Here is a 21,873-nt window from a genome sequence, read left to right as displayed (position 1 = left end):
TCCTTACTTCTGCTCCCAAAGAAATTCGAATCTCTCAAACACTTCAGGTTAACCATCTCATTGCTGCATTAGTCCTGCGCTGAATTTGCGCCCATCCAGTTCCCTAACGAGAAAAGCACAGTTATTTATGCTATATGTGCATTCAGAGTCAGCCTATGGATTCTGGCCTGCATCCACAGCCAGTTCTTGTTCCCAGGGTTTAGTGAGAAGCATACCAACTCAGACACAAATGTGCCCTGGTTAGGATCTACTTAGATGGACCAGATTATACGTCTCACAGGGCAACCATTTAACACCAAAGAATCACAATTATGCTCAGGAAAATGACACAAACTAGTGTGAACATTTTCCCCTGTGATTTACCAGGGACAGTGGAGAAGACAGTAGATTGGAAGAAGAATGTGTATTAATGCCTACACTTCCCTCCCTACACTAAGCCTTCTGAAGCCTAACGTGGGCTTTTTCGATATTTATTTACAACTAATGTGTCCTGAGATCTAGTAAATGGAAACTTCCTTCAGCCTATAATTACTAATAAAATGTTCTTAGGAGTTTAGTGAATAAGGTATTGACAACCAGGGCCATCCCTATGCCCGATGAGATCCTTCATTATCTGATCAGATTAATTTATAGATAAGTACTCCTCAGAGCATCAGGTCCCTGAAGTAGCTCATCTCATCTGCCCTGTTACTCCAGCCTCAGTGCCAGGCCTAGATGGTAGCAGAATGTGGCTACTTGGAAACCAGGAATTGAAGAATGTATAAACGCCAGAGTTAAAATCCCAGCTTTCATACTTTCTGAATTTACTCTACTGGACTCCCATCTTTGTGTCTTGTCATTAATTTCCTCAGTCTTACAGTCTTCAAATCCTGATAGCAGCTGTGTACAGCTCACTTGGGGAGGAGGGGGAGGTGGGGGAGGAAGGGGCAGGGTTACAGAGAGTTGGCATTAAGTACTCCACTTACTTCAGAGACAACTGCTGATTTGGATGAACAACTTTTGAATCATCGAGAGTTAATTCTTAAAATTGAATTTTTTCACAAACAACAAGTGCAGTGTTTAGTTTAAAAATATAAATCTTGGTGCAGTCTTTTCTAGAAGGAAGAGTTAGACTATATTCCTACACATGAAGTCAGACCTAGTGCATATCCCTCAATGATGTGGCTTCCTGCAGATCTGAAATCATGTTCTGTCAGAGTTTGGATTGCAATCATTTGGCCATATTTAAAGTTGAAAAGAGGCAGGCAGAGACATGTCTGTCTTAATCCAAGTCACAACACTAGCAAGACTAGAAAGTGAATCCTCATCCTCTCCACACTTGGGGTCTTTTGGCTACTGAGGGCTATGGCCTCCTGAGGCAGGGGCACCAGCTCTTCAGATCTGCAAGCTGTGATGATGAACATCATCAAAGAAACTCTTTTTCTTTTTAAGTTTGTCAGTTCTTGGTGCAGATGCAGAATACCTTAGCTATCCATGTTTCCTACCATACACACAAGCCCATTTGTTCACCAAGGCATGATCATCCTATTCACCGTGTAAATTGACTCTCTTCTTCCTTGTTTTGTTGACTTTCATGACCTCACTGTGCCTTGCCTGGAGGACCGCAGCAGCTATGTAGGAGGTCTACATCCAGGTTTCTCTACTGCTTATTCCACCCGTCTCCTGCAGCTTTGACAAATTCCTAAGCTGGGAGTCTGTGCTTTTCTTGGAGGGTCCCTCGCAGCAGTAGGACACGATCCCCATCATTTGCCTGGTCCTTATGGTCCCCATGGCTCTCTCTGACATGCGCCAGCCTCAACTTTGCCACTTCCCTTCTCTAGTGCCTTATTAACCACACCCTCACTGGGAACTTCACTTGAGTCACACCGCAGGTAGTTCCCACATGGTGAAATGACCTTGACCTCCTTCAGACTTGGATGTATATTAGTTCCTCAGTTAGAACATCATGTATTCTTGTCCATGTGGCAGATTCTTACTTAAACTGTCAGATTTCAATCGAAGCCTGGCTCCTCTTTGCTTCTTGGGCTTTGCTTGTCAGGACGTCGAACTTTTTGACTTAGCTGTCCACCGTGGAGCCTTATTCAAGCTAGTACTCTACAGACTGGTGTCCATTTTGACCCTGTCACCAGGTGACCAAGACATTTTGAGGCAAAAAATTTTCCTTTCTGGACCTCAGGTTCCCCACAAGGGAACAGTAGTGGTAACTTCTTAATGTTTACTCTGGAAATGGATTGATGTTATGTATTTTAACTACCTAACACATTTTCTAGCATACAGTGTTCAGTAAAAAATAACTACAGTAATTATGTTGTACTACTCTATTAGCTATTTCTTTGCTGAACTATGGCAACTGCATACTAAAGAGCTTGCATCTTTCTATTCTTATCTGCCCCCAGATCAGAGCCATGGTATGAAACATTTCTGGATAAATGGCAAAATGGCCAATGAAAAAAGATTTAGCCCACCAATACTCAAAGTCTCAGATTGTATTTTGCAGCTCAGTGGACTGAAATGGGACTACCTTGGGGTATGGATGTTAGACACCACACTACATCAAGTCTTTGGCATGGTAAGAAACATTTGGAGGCACTCGGTAGAAAAGACAACACTTAAAACACATCTCTCAGTGAAACATAAAAACTGTTGCCACAGACAGTTGGCAGAGGTGGAATTGATTGTGGCATTGACATCTATAAGGAAGCACTAGACGATCTGTTCAGGGAAATGGTCACAGCGGTGGGCTTTGGGCTCTTTGGGTGACGGGTGACTGAGGCAAAGGGAACTGAAAGGGGCAGCGGTTGTCTGACACAACAGAACAGCTTGAATTATTTTTCTGGAAATCAGAGGATCTGTGCAAACTTAGACTAGAGGCAGAAGTGACACGGTGTCACCAGGGATCCTCCCATACAGTGGGGAGTGTCATCTTCAAAAGCATGCACCCAAATGGTGCAGGAAAATTCAGCTACTAACTGACCACTCAAGTATGAATTTGGGAACTTTAACCTGAACATCATTGAACCTCAGTGTCCTCACAGAAAAATCTACTTTATAGATTTTTAACTATCAAAAAGACATTGTAGAATGCCTGTTATGTATTCAGAAAATGCAGCAACTTGTGGCTATAAAAATTAAAGTTATCCAAAACATTTCTGTAGATTGATATGCATTCTGTGTCTGGTAGAAGTCTTTAAGAGGCTAGGAAAAGGAAAATGAAACTAATAGTTTCTGAGAGGAACTGCAAGATCCATGATCTTCTCTCTGGAACTGTTCATGGAGCAGCTATATGTCCCCAGTATGATATTTGATACTGTGTGTGCTAATTTGTTTATTTCCATCCTAAGATTAAATGCCAAAGTGTTTGGATAGCCCCCTTTCTTCTGGAAACAGTCCTAATTGGAGAATCACAATTGCACATCCAGCCCTACCCAACAGCATTTTTCTTAGAACATCTCTGTACATTGATCAGCAATAACAGGGTTAATGATGCTCTCATTCAAAGAGTCACAATTATGTTTCAACATTAACACCCATTAAAACGAATGACACTGCATTATAAGTACTGTTTCAATTTGAAATTGAAATTGTATCAATTAGCCTTTAAACTAGCCTAAATAAATTCTGTTTGGTAACTTAACATTATTCAAATGCTACAATTTTGAGTCCAAGGGTATTTGTTATTTTAAAGTTTTATATTAGAGCTAAAGATTCAAAATAACAATCATATCTATTTCTATAATCTCTTGTCTCAGGGGGGAAAAGGTGGCCAGGAACCATCATCCCAGACTGACTGTGGTGTAACAAGAGTGACTATTAGCCAAAGTGGACAACAGACAGGAGTAGAGCCCCTTTAGACTGCTGTATAGGAGAGAAGGTTTTAAATTCCAGAGAGGAATGAGATATGGTGTTCTAATGAGTCTATAAAGACCACACACTTTCAAAACCAGCACTGGCTGATTAGTAACTGTGAAGCCCTGGGTTTGATCCTCAGAATGGGACTACAGGGGGGGTGCTCATTTTCTGGCTACCATCTTTAGAGAGCTTTACCCTTGGCCATCAGGTGAGAGGTCTGCAGTCTGAAAACTAGGTGTGACCCTCCTCTCGGTTCCCACTGGGCCTATCCTGCCCCTGCTTTACTTCCTTTACAGTTTTGTACAAGTCTATCTCACACTTAGGTGTAAGATTCATTGAAGATGATCTGATTTTATTAATCTCTCTAGGTGCCTTCAATCTAGCAAAGGAGTTTACACTAAAAAGCATGTGCCTATTAAAAATAACTAGACAGTGTTCTAGCTGGTTGACATCTCCAAAGAGACATGTTTTCAGTGTAATGGAGTGCATTTCTGTGTCCTCCAAAACTTCATAGAAAGCCTCATTCCAAACTGATGCACTAAAAAATAAGGCCTTGGGAGATGATCTGACCATTAGGGCAGAGCCACTGTGATTGGGATCTGTATGCATATAAAAACATGAGGCAGTTCACCTTATATCAGTGCACTTTATATCTCTGCTCTGTTCTCTGCCATAGGAGAGCAGAACTAGAAGTCAGAAGTCTGCAACTAGGAAGATGGTCCTCACTGGCATTTGACATGGTTTTAAAACCATAGAACCAGGGCCAGTGAGGTGCCTTAGCAAGTAAAGGCACTAGCCACCAAGCTTAGCAACTTGAGTTAGAGCTGCAGGATTCATATGCATATTCTGACCTCCACAAGTTTATTGACACACACACACACACACACACACACACACACACACACACACACACACACTAAATAAATAAATGAAATATAACTTTTTAAAGATAAAAATTACATAAAGCCAGAGGACCACCCTCATGACCAAGATTCTACCTACATGACTTGAACAAATAAATTCTTGGAAATGAAGGCTAATAGCCCTCAAATATCTTCCACACAGTTCTGTTTCTGAAGGCGGGGATGGTGAGAGTGACTGTTTCTCTAATGTTGGCTAAATAAGATATTAGCCTTTCCAGATCACCATCTTATTATTCATAAAGCATGGATAATGATTTTCATATAATCAGACTTCTAGAAAGCTGTCTGTGGAACAGTACATAGATAAGAAACCAATACTGGATACATGGAACTTGGGGACATTAAAATCACTCATGGAGAAGTTCCCACCGGCTCAATAGTGGCACAGCTATGGGGTAAGTAACAGCTTTCTGATTTGAAGCTTGCTCCATAAAAGGAATTTCACACCTGGTATTGTAATCCTGGTCAAAAGCCCATGGCTGGGAAAGTCATTATCCCCAGGATAGAAACTGCCATTGTTGTTTTGCTAACTAGTCATGCTGTGAAAGTACTTTCTAAAATTTTACTCTCAACCTTGGTCAGACAAGCTTCTTTTTGCAGTGAGTAGAACGCAGAGGTGCATAAGTGGTCAAAATCCACAGAATGAGAGTGAGTGCTCTGCCCTAAACTGGACTTCATCACCCCCCACACCATCACCACCAAAGCTCAGGGTACATCAAGGGAGAGGAGGTGGAAAGGATGCAAAAGCCAGAGGATAGTGAGGAATGGTGGTCACAATTTCTTCATGGCACTGACTTCACACATCCATCCCAGGTCAAATCTGGAGCAAGGCTTCCAGTAAACCATGCTACAATCCACAGCCCCAGAGAGGCTAGGTAACAAAGAGGCTCCATGGGGGGTGGGGGGGGCACCCAGATTTCTCTGGGAAGGGAACAAAGTAGAAACTTTGTGAGTAGATTGAGAGCAGGCTTGAATGGGAACATGGGTGATCAAGTTGTGGGGGTGGGGGAACAAAGGGGGAGAAGACTGAAAGAGACTACTGGAAAAGGGGGCATTTCGTAGTCAGGTAAAAACATGGCACAAGGAAATATCCCTGCAATCTTCAAGGAAGACCCTCAGCTTATACTCCTAGCAATAGCAGATATGTAGCCTGATCTAACCTAGCCCAGTTGTCATCAGAGAGGTTTCATCCAGTAACCAATGGAAACAGATGCAGACCCACAGCCAAACATTAGGTGGCATTCAGGAAATCCTGCAGAAGAGGGGGAGAAAAAATTATAGGAGCCAGAGGGGTCGAGTGCATCACAAGAAAACTCACATAATCAACTAACCTGGGCTCATAGAGGATCAGAGACTGAACCAACAACCAGGGAACCTGTTGTCTGGACTGACCTAGGCACTCTGCATCTAGGTTACAGTTGAATAACATGGTCCTCTTGTAGGACTCCTAACAGTGGGAACAGGGGCTGTCTCTTGACTCTTTTACTGGCTTTTGGGACCCTGCTCCTCCTACTAGATCACCTTGCCCAACCTTAATACATGGTCTTACTGTAATTTAATATGCCATGATTTGTTGATACTCATGGGAGAGCTGCTCTTTCCTAAACAGAAATGGAAGAGGAGTGGATTTGGGTGGGAACACAGGAGGGATAGGCGAAATGACTGGGAGGAGAGGAGGGAGGGCCAAGTGTGGCTGGAATGTAAAATAAATGAATAGATAGATAGATAGATAGATAGATAGATAGATAGATAGATAGATAGATAGATAGACAAAAAAGTTTGGTCATCTTTGGGGACCTCAGGTGGCTTCTTGGTGACATGGAGTTTTGAATGATGACTTACCCTAGAGTTCGGAGAAGATCAGATGCAATGATCTAAATGATAGGACTTTATAAACTGAAACCGAATACAAACCAAATTAAAAAAAAAAAATAAAAGAATATTTTTCTGACCTGGAAAGACTATTGGGGATTCCCAGAGCAAGGTCATTGCCCTTGATCTCCCTTTGGCCAGGAGGAAGTTACCATCTTGGGAAAGAGAATTCCTAACCATGGAGCCCAGGAAGTGCAACCTCAAGTCAAACTACTGAAAGCACCAGGGAAATAGTAGCTGCGTGCAGACACTTGACTGTTGTACTCACGTGTCCTGGTCTTCTTCTCAGAGACAGGATAGAAGACAAGAAGTCAAAAACTGCTATCACACTCAGACAGACTATGTCCCTACAATACTCTGTCCTTCTAAGGGCCCCTTCGTCCACTCATCATTTTCCTTTATGAAGAGGACATCTAAGCTTGCAGTCCTCAGTCGCTTGGGTATATATTTCCTTTCTTCCCTGGGATGCCCCTGTGCTAACAATGAATGCACTTATCTAGCTTTTCTGCATCTGCCTGCCATTGGCTAAAGGCAGAGGTCATGGGGCCCTCAGAAAGTGAAGTCTTCTCTCTCCAGCCCTAACCATGTTGCAGCTAATAGCTGCTGACTCCTAGCCACCTCTCAGTAGGTGTGTCCAATACCAATTTTGTCCCCGAACTTACTCCTCTGCTGCCTTTGGCTCTGGCCTCTATTAGGCAGCCACCCTGTTGCCCACGCATGTTGCTGATAGCACATGCCTTTGTGCACACAAGGTTCCTTTTCTTTTAATCCAGCCCTGCTCATGTGCAAGTATCACCTATATGAACTAACTGTAGAGTACAGGGGAGCCCTATTGGACAACAGTTGCAGGATCCGAGAGTTGGGCGCACTTGTGAAGCACTCTGCTCCTATACAGAGGACCGCAGCAGATGGAGAGCAGGGCTTGGCATGTATGTCCTCCTTCCCAACCTCCATCCCTATTTAGAGCTTCTCCTTTTGCCATGACTAGTCATGAGGGATATTCTCTTCTCTGGCATGTGGACTGACTCTGCTTGCCTCCAGAAACCCAGGAAAATGTGTCATGGCCCAAGGGTATCCATGTGCTCCAGCTTTGCCAAGTTTGCCAAGACCAGGACTCAGGGGAGTTATGAACCACTCACAAATGAGGCTCAGAAAGAAACAGAAGTTATCCAAAGCCTATCCTTGTCCCTGCATTTAGAGACAGTTGCGCCGAAAACTCATTAGAGCTTAGGAGTCAGAAAGCCTGGTTATGTTACCTCACTGTTGCACAGGAGTCATTTAGCAAATGTTCTATGATGCTTAATATTGTTAATTTGTCAACATTCAACAGATAGGGGCTATAATGACTGTGAATATAATGAGTTTATACTTGTATCTCTGCACTAACAGATAATTTGTCTCTGTGCATTCCTTTTCCCTTGATATTTTAAAGTAGTAATAAAAAAAACACTAGTCTCTTTACACATTCGTTCTGATTTTGTCTTCCTCCTATCACCCCTCGAGCCTTAATTGACCCTTTATTATTCTCTTGCTCCCATCATTTCCCATTTCCAATATAGTTCCAGGCGGGTAACTCTAAGCTGTTGTTTGAAACTGTCTCACCATAAATACAATTTGACAAACTATTTCCAAGCAGTCAGTAATATGAGAAGGGAGGTGAGCCTTGCTTCGCGTCTCATTGAACCTCACGAGTCCTTTCAATGTGAACAGCTGAGCTGAGAGGAGATGCGATGTTATTTTGCTTAGATTTCAGACAATAAAAACTGTGATCATCAACCTGGGGATAAATTTCAGACTTGCCCCTTCCCTTTGCAGATAGAAAAAGGTCACAGTGGTTACAAGAAGGATGGTGTGCACACAGGACAAAGCCAGAGGAGTACAGCTGTGTGCAGGGATGTCATGGACCACCGAGCTACGGAAATTCAGAAGAGGAGAAACCGGATTGTCCATTACCACGTTCCCATTGAATTTGGGGAAAGAAGTGAAGACGCAGAGTTGGTATGTTGTTTAATCATGGTCCAACGTGATTTAAATATACACAGATAGTTCTTTCTCACAGCAGAAAACTCAACAATAGTGTTTTTCCTTTAGTCTTTCTGTGGATCGTGAGTGACAATGGCCCATCAGCTATAACCAAAGAAGAAAAGACATTTTTGCATATTGGAGTAAAAACATTTTTTAATATTTGCTTGTGATAGGTTTTGTACAGATTACATTTTCCCTTTATTGTTTGAACTCCTGCTTTCCTTGCTATCAAGGCCAGGCTAAACTTGACCCAAGAAGGCCATCTGGCAAAGAGCTAGGAAAGTACACCTTTGGGTCCTATAGTGATTTTTCACTCACTTGTCATCAGTGCTGGTATCACTGGTATAGGATATGTCTAGCCACAAAGGAGCTATGGCATGCTACTGTACTGTTCTAGGCACCCACAAGGGCTACACTGGTGCCTGGCATCTGGACCCCTCTTTTCAGGGTCAGTCCACAGTGTTCTGTCTACTAATTCTAAAGTGACTTGCCTGAAGCTCCAACAGTAAATGCCAGGCATGCAATGGGGCTTTGTGTGCTGTGTTCCAGCCTTCTTCACAATGGCATAGGTAGATTTCCTTCTGCCATAGGGCTTAGCAACTTCAACGCATGGTGTTCTCTACACTGAGCCAAGTATGTTCATCTTTTCATTAAATGAGACACTTTAGGACTTCCCTTTGGCATGTCTAAATTGCCATCATCACTCCTCTTGCACTTTGGGCCATTATCAAGTTAGATAAATGTGCTATTTGATCATGACATTATTATGTGACAGTATGACAATTGATCTGAAAACTTATCTACTAAATGATAATGGGCAGGTACAATATACAGCATACGTGTATTGCATAAGCAGATGGTTCATATCCCATGCCAGTCAGACAGACCAGTGCAGGATCTTATTATCCTACTCAAAACATTCAGTGATTTATAACTTAAGAATGATTTTTTTTCTTAAATTTTCCATTGAATATTTTTGGACTGTAATGAACTGAGGTAGCTAAGAATTCAGGAAGTGAAACCCTGGATATGGGGGAACTACTTGCTATATGCCCTTCTGCATGGTGAGATATTTTGCTTAAAGAACTCCTTGCTTAATAAGGGACATCTTTTCCAAAGTGAATTTCTGCTTCACAGATTGTGGCAAAAACAAATAGGTAAGGTGTTTTATACATTGTTTCCTTCCTGATACCCTATAACAAGTAAGAAGGCAGGGGGAAGCTCTGTTGAGACCATCACTAACTTTCCAACCTTTTCTAAGTTCAAATCATTCTGTCATTGCATCTTTTGTATATCTTATACCATACCATTCCTGTTTGTCACCCTAGTTGGATTCTGTGGAACTTCCATTTGGGTTAGGTAGGCTCTTTCTGGTCTCTATACCTCAACTTGACTCTTCTTACCTCACTACTAGGACACGCTCATAACGCATATTCCAACATTTCACCACTCTGGACATCCAGTGAAGACAACTTCCCCCACTGGTTTGAAGGTCATTTAATTCCTCCTGCAGTTTCACCCAAAGCAGGTACATTACTTGGAGCCAACAAGCATAATATATTCTAACCGAGGATACTCACGAAATATGACTGAGAAACAAGAGTAGAATAAGACTATTGTTGAAATTGGAAATAAGTTTTGATGTAATATGCAATAACGTGGTCAGAAAGAGACCCACAAAATGGGTAAGAAAGCTTAAACATTCCCTTATTAAAACTTCCAAGTCATCAGTGGCCAGGGTTCACATTAACCAGGTCATCATGTCCATCCTCAGCAAACTACAGAATAAGGAACATGTGACTGAGGCTCTTAATAGAGCCAAGTTCAAGCTCCCTGCCCACCAAAAGATCCACATTTCAAAGACATAGGGCTTCACCAAGTTTAATGCACATGAATTTGAAGACATGGTTGCTGAGAATCAGCTTATTCCTGATAGCTGTGGGGTCAAATCTATCCCCATTCATGGTCCCCTGGACAAATGGTGAGCCCTGCACTCCTGAGGGCTTCCATGGTGCTCTCCTGTACCCTACCAAATCATGTTCAGTAGTAAATCCCACATCCTGTCTGCTTAACAAAAACAAACAAACAAACAAACAAACAAACAAAAAACTTCTGTGTCATATGTTGATCAGATGCTTGGGATGTAGCTCATTAGTAGAGTGCTCACTTAGTGTTTGCAAAGCCCTCAGTTCAATCCTCTGTAACACACACACACACACACACACACACACACACACACACACACGGGGGGGGGGGGGGGGGGGACAAAAGCATGCCAATCACTATCAGAGAGCAGTCTCCAGTGGCAGGGCACAAGATATCAACACCATGTAATTTGTCTGATGCTGTATTTACTTCTTGGAAAGTTGACATTCTTCTCCTCTCGACTCCAGAAAGAGTCCTCTCATTTTATCTGCACCCACTGAACCCTCTCCCTCCATGTAGCACCAATCATATTCTAGATACTAAGAGAAGTTCCCATTGATTCTGTCAAGAAGATCTTTATGTTATCTGACTCTAAATGTAGGTAACCATTACAACATATTTGATGGGCAAGGCTACAAGTCACTTTATAGCATAGATCATACCTTAGTTTAGCCCATGCTAAGTAGCAACAAGATGGCATGCCTACAGGAGGAATTAAAGATCCCTGTTCAGCTTAATGGTGATTTCTCATGCATGAGAATGTCCCCAAAGTGAGCCATAGTGCAATGAATACATAAGAAATCAGCCTCTCCAACAGCACAACTGTAATCCATACCCAGACATAAGTTGTCAGGCATGTAGAGAAGTGAGAATGTTATACATGCTTATAGAATGGGCAGGAGTCAGGCTGTTCCTCAAATGGTGGTAACAGAGTTACCATATGACCCAGCAGTTCTACACTGGGATACATAGCCAAGAGAAATGAGAACTTACATCCCACAAAACCTTGTATATGAACATTCATAATAGTGTTTTCTATAATGGGAAAGGGTGGAAAGAGACCAACTGTTGATTGAGGAATATATAAAGCAAACTTTGGCATGCTCATGCAATGAAATAGTATTTGGCAATAAAAGGAATAAAGTGCAGATACATATCACATCATAGATGAACCTCAAAAATATTAGCATAATTGAAAAAGTCAGATGCAAGTGCTATATGATTCTATTTACATAAAATGTAAGAATAAGCAAATCTACAGAGTCAGTTGTTGGGTGCCAGGAAGAACAGAATTAGGAGGGGACCCAGAATAAAGGGTGGATTGCCAATAGGTACAAACACTGAATGAAAAGGTTTTCTATGTGCAGTAATAATGACTTCATAGCTCTGTAAATACATTTAAAAGTGTACAATAAAAATAGCACATTTTCTGTCATCAAGCTATATTTTAACAAAAGTATTAAACCTTAGGATAGAAGGAAGATGGTGCATTAGAGACCTGAGCAACTGACTGTGTCTGGCTATTGAGATGGGAAAATCTATTTCCTGGAGTTGAAAGGTAAAAATGCTTTCACTGTCATTAGAAGAAAAACTCAGAAGACATCCCTACACAGATTCCCCCCCATAGTGTATGGCTGGATTCTCAGGGAGAGGCCAGGCAGGCCAGGAGAAGCAGATTTGGGGTTATGCATACAAACAGAGGTTATTCTTGATTGGCAGGTTGGATTTAGAATCGCCCAGGAGATAAACATTTGACTATGTCTATAAGGGTGTTCCCAGCGTTTGACTGAGGGGAGAAGACCCACCCTGGAAATAGGTTATAGCATGCCATGTATCCCACCTAAAAGGGAGAGAAAAGAACACAGGGGCTTCACCTGGCGAAAGCAGAGAGGGAAGACTCGATGAAAATTTTGGAACTAGGAGAGGCAAACAGAGCAACAGGTGCACCTGTCATCAACCAGGGTTCTCAAGGGAATGTGATCCACAGGATGAGTGTCCAGCCAGATGAATTTCAAGTAGATGGCTCATGGAAATGTTGACACCGACAAGAAAGAGAACTGGAGTTTTAATCTTGTCATTTCAATAGTATTTGAATCAGCTTGGAGAAAAATCTCTGGGGTAGTCTGTTATGGCATTTCCAGAGAAGTTGAACCGAGGTCGGAAGCCCTGCTCTCAACATGAGCCACCAAGTGGGGTAGGCTGGTCCTGGACTGAATAAAGGAAATAAAGCGCATGCACTAGCATTCTTTCTTTGCTTCCTGGTGATGGAGGCAACGTGGCCAACTGCTTCATGTTTTCCTTCTCAAGATGGGCTCTACTTTCAAACTGTTAGTCAACAGCACCTGTTTTTTCTGAAATACTTCTTGTCTGATTTTGTCAGCACAATGAGAAATGTGACTAATACCCAGGGACCCTGGAAAGAAGCAACGTTGTAGCTGGAGTCTGCATGTTGTTTGGTGCACTCATCCCCTCCTCTCTGAACCTGTTTCTCTTGTCTGATTGGATGAGTCTTCCCGAATCAGTGAGGGCTATCTACCGACACCTACTTCACAGTAACTTTAGACTTGATTGACTAAGATTTGGTTATGACTGCTGAGCCAAATTGACGCCTAAAATTTACAATTCCACAGAGTGAAGACACGGGTGCATGATTCTACATAACCCTGAGTTAGGCAGAGTTGTTTTTTTTTTTTGTTGTTGTTGTTGTTGTTTGTTTTTGTTTTGGGTTTTTTTTGTTTTTTTTGTTTGTTTGTTTTTCGAGACAGAGTTTCTCTGTGTAGCTTTGGAGCCTATCTTGGCACTCGCTCTGGTGACCAGGCTGGCCTCCAACTCACAGAGATCTGCCTGCCTCTGCTTCCTGAGTGCTGGGATTAAAGGCATGCACCACCAACGCCTGGCGAGATGTTGTTTATTGCGGTCATATAATTAATATTTAAATATGTGGTAAATCCCTACCCCAGACTGTCTCCAGTCTTTTGAGTTGGTCATTTTTTGTCTCCCAATGCCCTCACCCCCTACTTTCTGCTCCCAGGATTCAGGATGTTTCTATCTTTTTGGTTTACATTGGTCCTGACAGGACTGCAGCTTTGTGTATGAATAACCCATGAATAAACCCGAGGCTTGGAACACCTTGACATCTGGTCTACAATAATGTCACTTCCGAAAAACTGATGAGAATATGAGTAATGACTATTCCCACATTCTTGGACCTACCCATGGTACTCTTTCTGATTTAAGCATTTTTTTTAATGTGTGGATGTTTTGCCTGTATGTTGTCTATGTACCACATGAGTGCCTGGTTCCCAGGGAGGCCCGAAAAGGGCATCAGATTCCAGGAACTAGAGTTCTCGACAGTTGTGAGCCACTTGTGGGCTCTGGGAATTAAAGTTGGTCTTCAAGACAAGCAATAAGTGCCCTTAACCACTGGACCAACTCTCCATCCCTTACCCACAGTAGTCTAATCAAGAATCAGATTGGTTCCAGCCTATTGACCAGCATCAGGCCCCTGGGCAATTTTAGCTCCCTCTGGCCAGAGTGACAGCCCTTATTTCCCAGACTTTGGGTTGCTGCAATCATTGTCGGTGTTTATCCCACTTAGCCTCGGATTGCAGCTGAACAGCAGACTTCGGCTTCTGACAGACTCTGCATAGATGCTGGTCTAGTATAAAGGAATTAAGATGTAGAAGCCAAAACTTAAGGCTGATGTCACTTGTTCCTGCTCCTAACATCCTTCTGCCTCATCTAGGAGATTCACTCCCTTCTTGGCCCCAGTTCTGCTGCCAAGTTGCTTGACACATTCGATCATCCTTGAACCCACTGCCCATCTCCATCCTTACCCCTACTGGCAATCCATGACTAAGGATGAGGAGAAAAAGATGACTTTCCAACACTATCATTACAACCTGACAGAAACACGTGTGTTTCAAGAAACCTAATTTCCTCACTACTAACTTCAGGCTACCTTGCTCAGAAGCAACTACTAAAAACAAATTCCCTAGTTTTGTCACCAAGAACAAAAGACAAACACACTCCTGAATTAGACCTTCAGAGCCTGATCTCTGTGTGCTTCCAGCCTGGACTAATAGGAAGCTCATATCTCCTGGGTAGGGCCTAGGAAGCTTCTAGTGGTTGGGACTCAGATTGAATCATGAGCACAGAGAAATGATAGGATCAGAGCCTGTTCTGACTCAGTGGCCTGCACGTGCCAGCACCAGATGCCTTATCCTCTTCTAGGTGGGAGTATGAACCATGCCATGACTCATGCACGAGATACCACCAGCCTTTCTCCAGTATTCTGGAGAAAGTGATGTTTTGATTCTAACTTCCTTTTCAGCTCAAAATGCCACTGGATATGTAAATTGAATTTGAAAACATTACGTATAATTTCCAAGTTACTCATAATATTTAATACACAGAATAAAAAAAGACACAAAGTTTGCTTTATCTTCAAGGTAAATAATACTACAGTAATAATTAAGCTATTTTCCCTTTTGAATTTTTCATAGAATTGAACTATATTAATCTTTCATAAGATACATAGTTCTTAGTTATTAAAATTGATTTTAAAGAGGACAGACGAACTGAATTTTAGACCTCTGTCTTCTACCCCTAAATAATACTCTTGAGGGAACATTCATAAAATGCTATACCACTAGAAAAAAATGTGTCTATAGGATATTTACTATAGAGTAAAGGATTAATCCACTCACTCAACACTAACTAGGTATTTTTGGAAGTAAATTTTAAACAACAAAAAAAACATCAGACATGATCTGTGTTTTCTTTTTTTTTTCATATTCTGGGTGGTTCACTGATTATAGTAAACCTGAAAATAGTTTAAAAATAAACCAATAAACAGTGGTTGGTTTTAGTGTGGTATAACTAATGATAGGTACTTTCTTTCCTCTTCTTTGTGTTATGAAGGGCCTTAAACCCACATTTCTTTTCTAAGGGTGGAGATGTTTGATTCCAGCCCTACCTATGTTTGCATTAATCCTTCTGGGGAAAACTGCTCCTGGCTCTGAAACACTCATCTTCTCTCTGCCCCACTGTGTTTGGCAACCCTACCAGCTCAGTCGCAAATGGTTACCATCCAAACCTGAATGAAGACTGATGTGATTCATTTCCCAATGCAAGTACTCATTATCCTTCCCCTTTGATTTTTCATGCATCTTTTCTTTTCGTTGTGTCTCATGCATGGTCCATATTAACCTCAGGTACATCACTGCCAACTATGTCCCTGTATTGTCAGGCTTTTCACATAGATACCTTCTTGGAAGTGAAGCAAGACATTTAGCAACTGGCAGGGAGATTGTGTGGTATATGTCCATCTCAAGTGCTGTGGGACATGAAAAAGGATAGGAGAGTGGCTTGTCTGGGAGCCCTTGGACAGGGTCTTTGATGGACAGTAGAACTTGGCTAAACGAAGAAGTGACAGATGTTTGAGAAAGAGGATATGTAGGGATGAGGGATATCCAAGTCTGGGCTGGAGCTGTGAGGAGCACGTGGGCTACAGATGGGAGAATAAGGACAGGTAGGAATCTCAGGTGGGCACTGGGTGCTTCAGTGTAAACTTAAAGACACATGTAAGCTTCCTGTTCAAGATTCTGTGGCACAATACATGAAAGGTGGGATGTCTTTTAAGAAAGATAACTGCCTGGTGTTGGTGGCACATGACCTTAATCCCAGCACTTGGGAGGCAGAGACAGGCAGATCTCTGTGAGTTCAAAGCCAGCCTGGTCTACAGAACAAGTTCCAGGGCAGCTAGGGCTGTTATACAGAGAAACTCTGTCTTGAAGAAAGAGAGAGACAGGCAAGGAGAGAGAGACACACAGAGACAGAGAGAGGGAAAGAAAGAAGAAAGAGAGAGAAAGAAAGAGAGAGAGAGAGAAAGAAAGAAAGAAAGAAAGAAAGAAAGAAAGAAAGAAAGAAAGAAAGAAAGAAAGAAAGAAAGGAAGAAAGAAAGAGAAATTACTTCTGACACTTCTGAAACAGAGAGCAGATGGTAAAAGTGTAGTTTGGGGAAGTAGATGGATTTGGTTTGTGTGTTGACTTTCTCACCTAACTGGGTGGTTAAGTAAACAGATCATATCCTCTGGCCTTGTAGTATTCTAGGGTGACATGGAAATCCTCACACCCATTTTGTAAGGCAGTGAGTGGATAAGATGGGTGACCATCTGAGTGCTCACAGACTATATCCCATGCTCCCTCTGAAGGGCCCTTTTTACCCTAGCGGCCCTACCCCACACTGAATTGCACTGGAAATAAATGTATGGTTAACCAGGAGAAGCCAACAGGGAGTCCAGATGCCACTCTGGAGGGGTTTGTAGCTAAGTGGAACTTTTTATGCAGGAAAGCAAGGTAAAAATTTCCCAAGGGGTTTCTACAAGATTTCCAGCACTTCCTAAATTAGCCCTGGCCAGTAAAACCACGAGAGAAGACTTCCTGGCAGGGCTTGGCACTTCCATTTCCAGTCCCAACCGAAAGCAGGAAGCATCGAGACAAGTCATAATTCAACTCTTCAGTTGCCTTCCAAAATTATCCACATTCAGCGCCCTTGACATTTGCATCAAAAGTCAGGAGTTACTCTGATTTTATCTGTTGCAGGTTCTGGGCTTGTTTTTAACCAAATCAATTGTTAATTAAAATGCTTTGTATCTCCCACCCCATTCCTACAGATACTGAACATGGCTATGGCTCCCTGGACTAAGCAGTTCCACACAATCTGCAGGAGCCCTTGTAAACCTGAGTTAGAAAACCATTATCCTGGGAAGAGAAGGTTAAAATTCTGCCTTTAAGATTCAGACTCCCTGCAAACAATTCAGGACTCTGTCATTTGTTAGTAATGTGACAGTAAGCACATGAATTAAGATGGCTACTACCCAAGAAACAGAAAACAAGTATTTCAGAGGATGCAGAGACAGTGGACATGTTGCATGCTGTTAATGGGCATGTAAAATCATATCATGGCCACCAGAATGAAGCTTGAAAACATACAAAGTAAAATAAACTACTCACCAAAGGGCAAACACATTGACCTTTGTGTCACTTTGGTAAGATATTCCTTGTCTAGCCATTGGAGTTGAATTTATACGAAGAGGAATGGCACTTAGTAGGAGTAAGTGTAAGTTGGAAAGAACAAGCCAACACTCAATGAGTAAAGCTTAGAATGGTGTTCAGGGGTGGGTGATGATGGTTACTCAACATTGAGATGAACTTGAGAATGGAGAATTGCAAACTTAAAAACTGGCCAAAATGGCACATTTATATCATATGCATTTTATCACAATTAAATTATTTCAAAACAAAGAATCTTTGAATTTTATAAGAGACATTAATATTGATGTTTATATATACATATATATATATGTATATGTGTGTTTGTATACTTGATATGCATGCAGATATAGATGTCATGTGCAGTATCTTAAACTCTAAGCAAAGCCAATAATCATACTTGGTGGTAACAATTGTGACCTGATGGCATGGCAAGCACATGTGTACAGAGTCTAGCCTTCAGGTAGCCATCTTCTGTGGAAGGTTTGGCAGCAGAGATTCAATGCCTGGGTGGTCATTCCTGTGTCTTGACATTGAACACACAGAATTTTCTAACTGATCTAGAATAAAGAGCAGGCTGTCTGCTCAGAGTAAGCTGTGTCTCATCCCTAACACATGCTGTTTTAGATAAGGTTTCTATTGCTGTGAATATACACCATGACATGGAAACTCTTACAAAGAAACACACTTAATTAGGGCTAGCTTACAGTTCAAAGGGTTAGTCCATCATCACCATGGCAGGAAGCTTGGTAGCATGCAGGCAGACATGGTGCTAGAGAAGGATCTGAGAGTTTTACAGCTAGAACCACACACAGCAAGAAGAGAGAGTGACATTGGGCCTGGCTTGAGCATTTGAAACCTCAGTGCCCTCCCCCAGTGACACACCTACTCCAACAAGGCAACACCAACTAATAGTGCCAGTCCCTGAGCCTGTGGGGGGCATTTTCATTCAAACCACCACACATGCTCTAGCAGGTTCAGGTACCACAATAGGATTGCCTCCCCTGTTTTCTTAGTCTTCTTGCCTCTTTCTTGTCTGCTGCCCTTAGCTTTAGTAGAAGGAGTTTGCCTCCCTTGTTGCCCTGACCAAAGGTCAGTGAGCATTTAGATAAATAGGGAACCATTCTGTCATTTTGAGGCATTCAGGTAATAAAAATCAAAGGATAGAATTGTTTCTTTGAGTTAGCAGATACTTCTTTGTGTTCATTTGTCAGGCAGAGTGGTGCCTCTTTAGACATTTGTGAACCAGTACTTGAATAGGTCGCATGGAATTTGTGGCATTCTTTCACATTTCATTGCTGAAGGGAAAGGTGGCCTGTTCTGAATTGTGTTCTGAGGTGTGAGTTTACCAACTCTTCTCTGTACGAAGGAATAGATACGATGGGTGCTAGTGCATGGTGTGCTGCAGGATCGTGGGGCTAGGCAGTTTCCTAGCTTGTTTCCTTTTCTCCTGTCATCTTTACCTCACTGAGCCAGGGATAAACTGTGATATCTGCTGTAAGAAATGATGGCATGGTGATCCACAATTCAGCTATATTTAAGTCAGAGATATGGCATCTTATTTTAGTTGCACATCCTGCCTCCTGCCTTCTTTCCCTCTTTTCCACACTATGATGGTTAATATTGATTCATCACAACCTAGAATCACCAAAGAGGTTAGTTTATGAGAATTGCTGTGACTTATTCTCTAGATTAGATTAATTATGCAGGAAGATCCACCCTAAAGTTAGCATTCATCGCCTTCTACTTCCTGTATATGAACACAATGTGACCTGCCACCTCAGGCTCTTGCCATCATATCTTTTCTGCTATGGTGCACTCTGAACATCGAGGCAAAACAAACCCTTCCTTTCTTAAGTTGCTTGTGTCAGGGCATCTATCACAGCAATGTGACAAGTAACTAATACATGCCTCCACTCCTGTCCTTTCTTCTCCTTTCTCCTTCCCTCTGGTGGTCCTCCTCACCCCTCTCTATTACCTCTGAGAGAGAAAGACAGAGACAGAGAGAGGGAACCTGTCTCTCTTCTCTCCCTCTTAGGGAAGCAAATTTCCATATGGTGAGTGACTCCACAGACCAAATCTGCTGCCAATTTATCCTCTTTCTGTGATTGTACCCTGGGCTAGCAGGTAAATTGCAACCTTAAGGCTCCCTTAGATTACTTTAACTGTAAAATTTGAGAACAACTTAGCACATGGTATACACTGAATCAGTGCTTTCTGAAGAGCCCTCAGACCACCCCGCCCCCCACCCCAGAGTTACACCAACATTGAAGAACAGTCAGGAACATGGATCCCAATCACAGTCAGCCTGGCTTCAGTTGAGGGAAGCCAACACAAGCCCAAGCCACCCCTTGCCTTTGTTATGTTACAGAGCCTTGTGTCTTCTCATCTTAGTATGTTCTTTGTTTGTTCATTGTTGGAGTGTGGAGGGTGGTGAATGTGTCACAGGGCACATGTAGAAGTCAAAGGACGACTTTTGGGAGTTAAATCTCTCTTTCCATTATAGGTCCCAGGGAGCAAACTCAGATACCAGGCTTGCATGGAAAGTCCTTTTATGAACTAGGCCGCTTGTTCTCAATCTGTGGGTTGTGACCCCTTTGGGGATCAAATGACCCTTACACAGGGGTCACCTAAGACCATTGGAAAATACAGATATTTGCATTATGATTCATAACAGTAGCAAAATTACAGTTATGAAGTAGCAGCGAAAATAATCTCATGGTTGGGGGTCAGCACAAGATGAGGCACTGTGTTAAAGGGTTGCAGCATTAGGCAGGCTGAGAACCACTGTGCTAGGCCATCTTACCAGCCCACTATGTCTTCTCTTGATTCCAATCTCTCGCCCCCATACCTTTTCCCATGTACCCAGCAGAGTTAAGAAGTGCTGCTGAGTCATCTTTGCCCTCTTCTTTGAGAAGCACATTCTCTCCACTGGACCTGAGCTACCGCCCTTTTCTTTTGTTAATTAAATTCACTGACAACTTTATATATATGCACGATATATACTTTTTTAATAGTCATAATCTTCTTTATTCTTTTTTGTTAAAACATATAAACATCCAAAACATATCGATTTTTCTACATTCGCATTCATAGCATTACAATATTTTAAAAATCTCCAAATGTTTCTTTATTAACTCGTGTCATCTAAACATTCCTGAGTCTCTCCATTGTAACATAATAGACAGCTTTTTTATACAATGTTTTCTAATTATAATACTAAGTATATTTTAAGTAATCTGGACACAATGGTTCATTTGAAACATATCAATTTACTAGGAGTCAATATATTTAATTATTTTTTTAAAAAACATTTTATCAATATCTTTTCTATCTCTCTCATTCCCCACTCTTTTTTATCGCCTTCTTACTTCTATCAATTCCCTTCTCTATAAGTACCTTTCCCACCCTCATTTCTTTTTGTTTTGAGACCCCATTGAGTTTCACCAGGGCTGTCTGTGTGGTGATGGTGTGGAATTATCTATTTAAATCTGGTGGGCTCATTAGCGGCTACACAACTGAAGACAATGATTCCCTCTCTCTCAGCGTCTGCCAACAGCCAGTTGTTCACCAGATAGGACTAGGAGTCCATGAGCCTCTCCACCTCCTTGACTAACTGTTTGCAGGTCCAGTCTTGTGCAGTACTGGTGCAGGCAAGTGCTGTTGTTATGTGAATTTGTGATTGCAATAGCTACATCATGTCTAGAAGGCAGCATTTCTCAGACTTTCTCCCTGTCTCCTGGATTTACATTCTTTCTGTTTCTTCTTTCAGGAGGGTTCTTGACCCTTCAGCAGGTGGTATAAGTGTCTTGTTTCAGACTGAGCAAAACCCCATACTTGAGACTGGAGAGATGACTCATGGTCAAGACACTGTTTTTGGAAAGGACCTGGATTCAGTTCTCAGCACCCACATGACAGATAACAACTTTCTCCAGTCCCAGGGGGATATGAATCCCTTTTCTGTCTTTCACAGGAACAAGGCACACACATGGTGTGCCTGCCTATGTGCTGGCAAATACTCAAATAAATTAAAATTAAAATTGATCTTAAAAAGTAAACCCATAAACCTGGAAAAGCTGTTGCTGCTATTGATGTATAACATATTGCCATTATTGTTCTTTTTATATAAATATAAATATATACATATATGTAAGCTACAAAAAATAACAATAAAAAAGTAAACCCATAATTTACTTAATAAGTCCCTCCTTTATTAACACAT

This window comes from Cricetulus griseus (assembly GCF_003668045.3).
Source record: "Cricetulus griseus strain 17A/GY chromosome 1 unlocalized genomic scaffold, alternate assembly CriGri-PICRH-1.0 chr1_1, whole genome shotgun sequence".
Classification (NCBI taxonomy): Eukaryota; Metazoa; Chordata; class Mammalia; order Rodentia; family Cricetidae; genus Cricetulus; species Cricetulus griseus.
The sequence above is the reverse complement of the archived record's forward strand: the minus strand, read 5'-3'. Positions refer to the sequence as shown.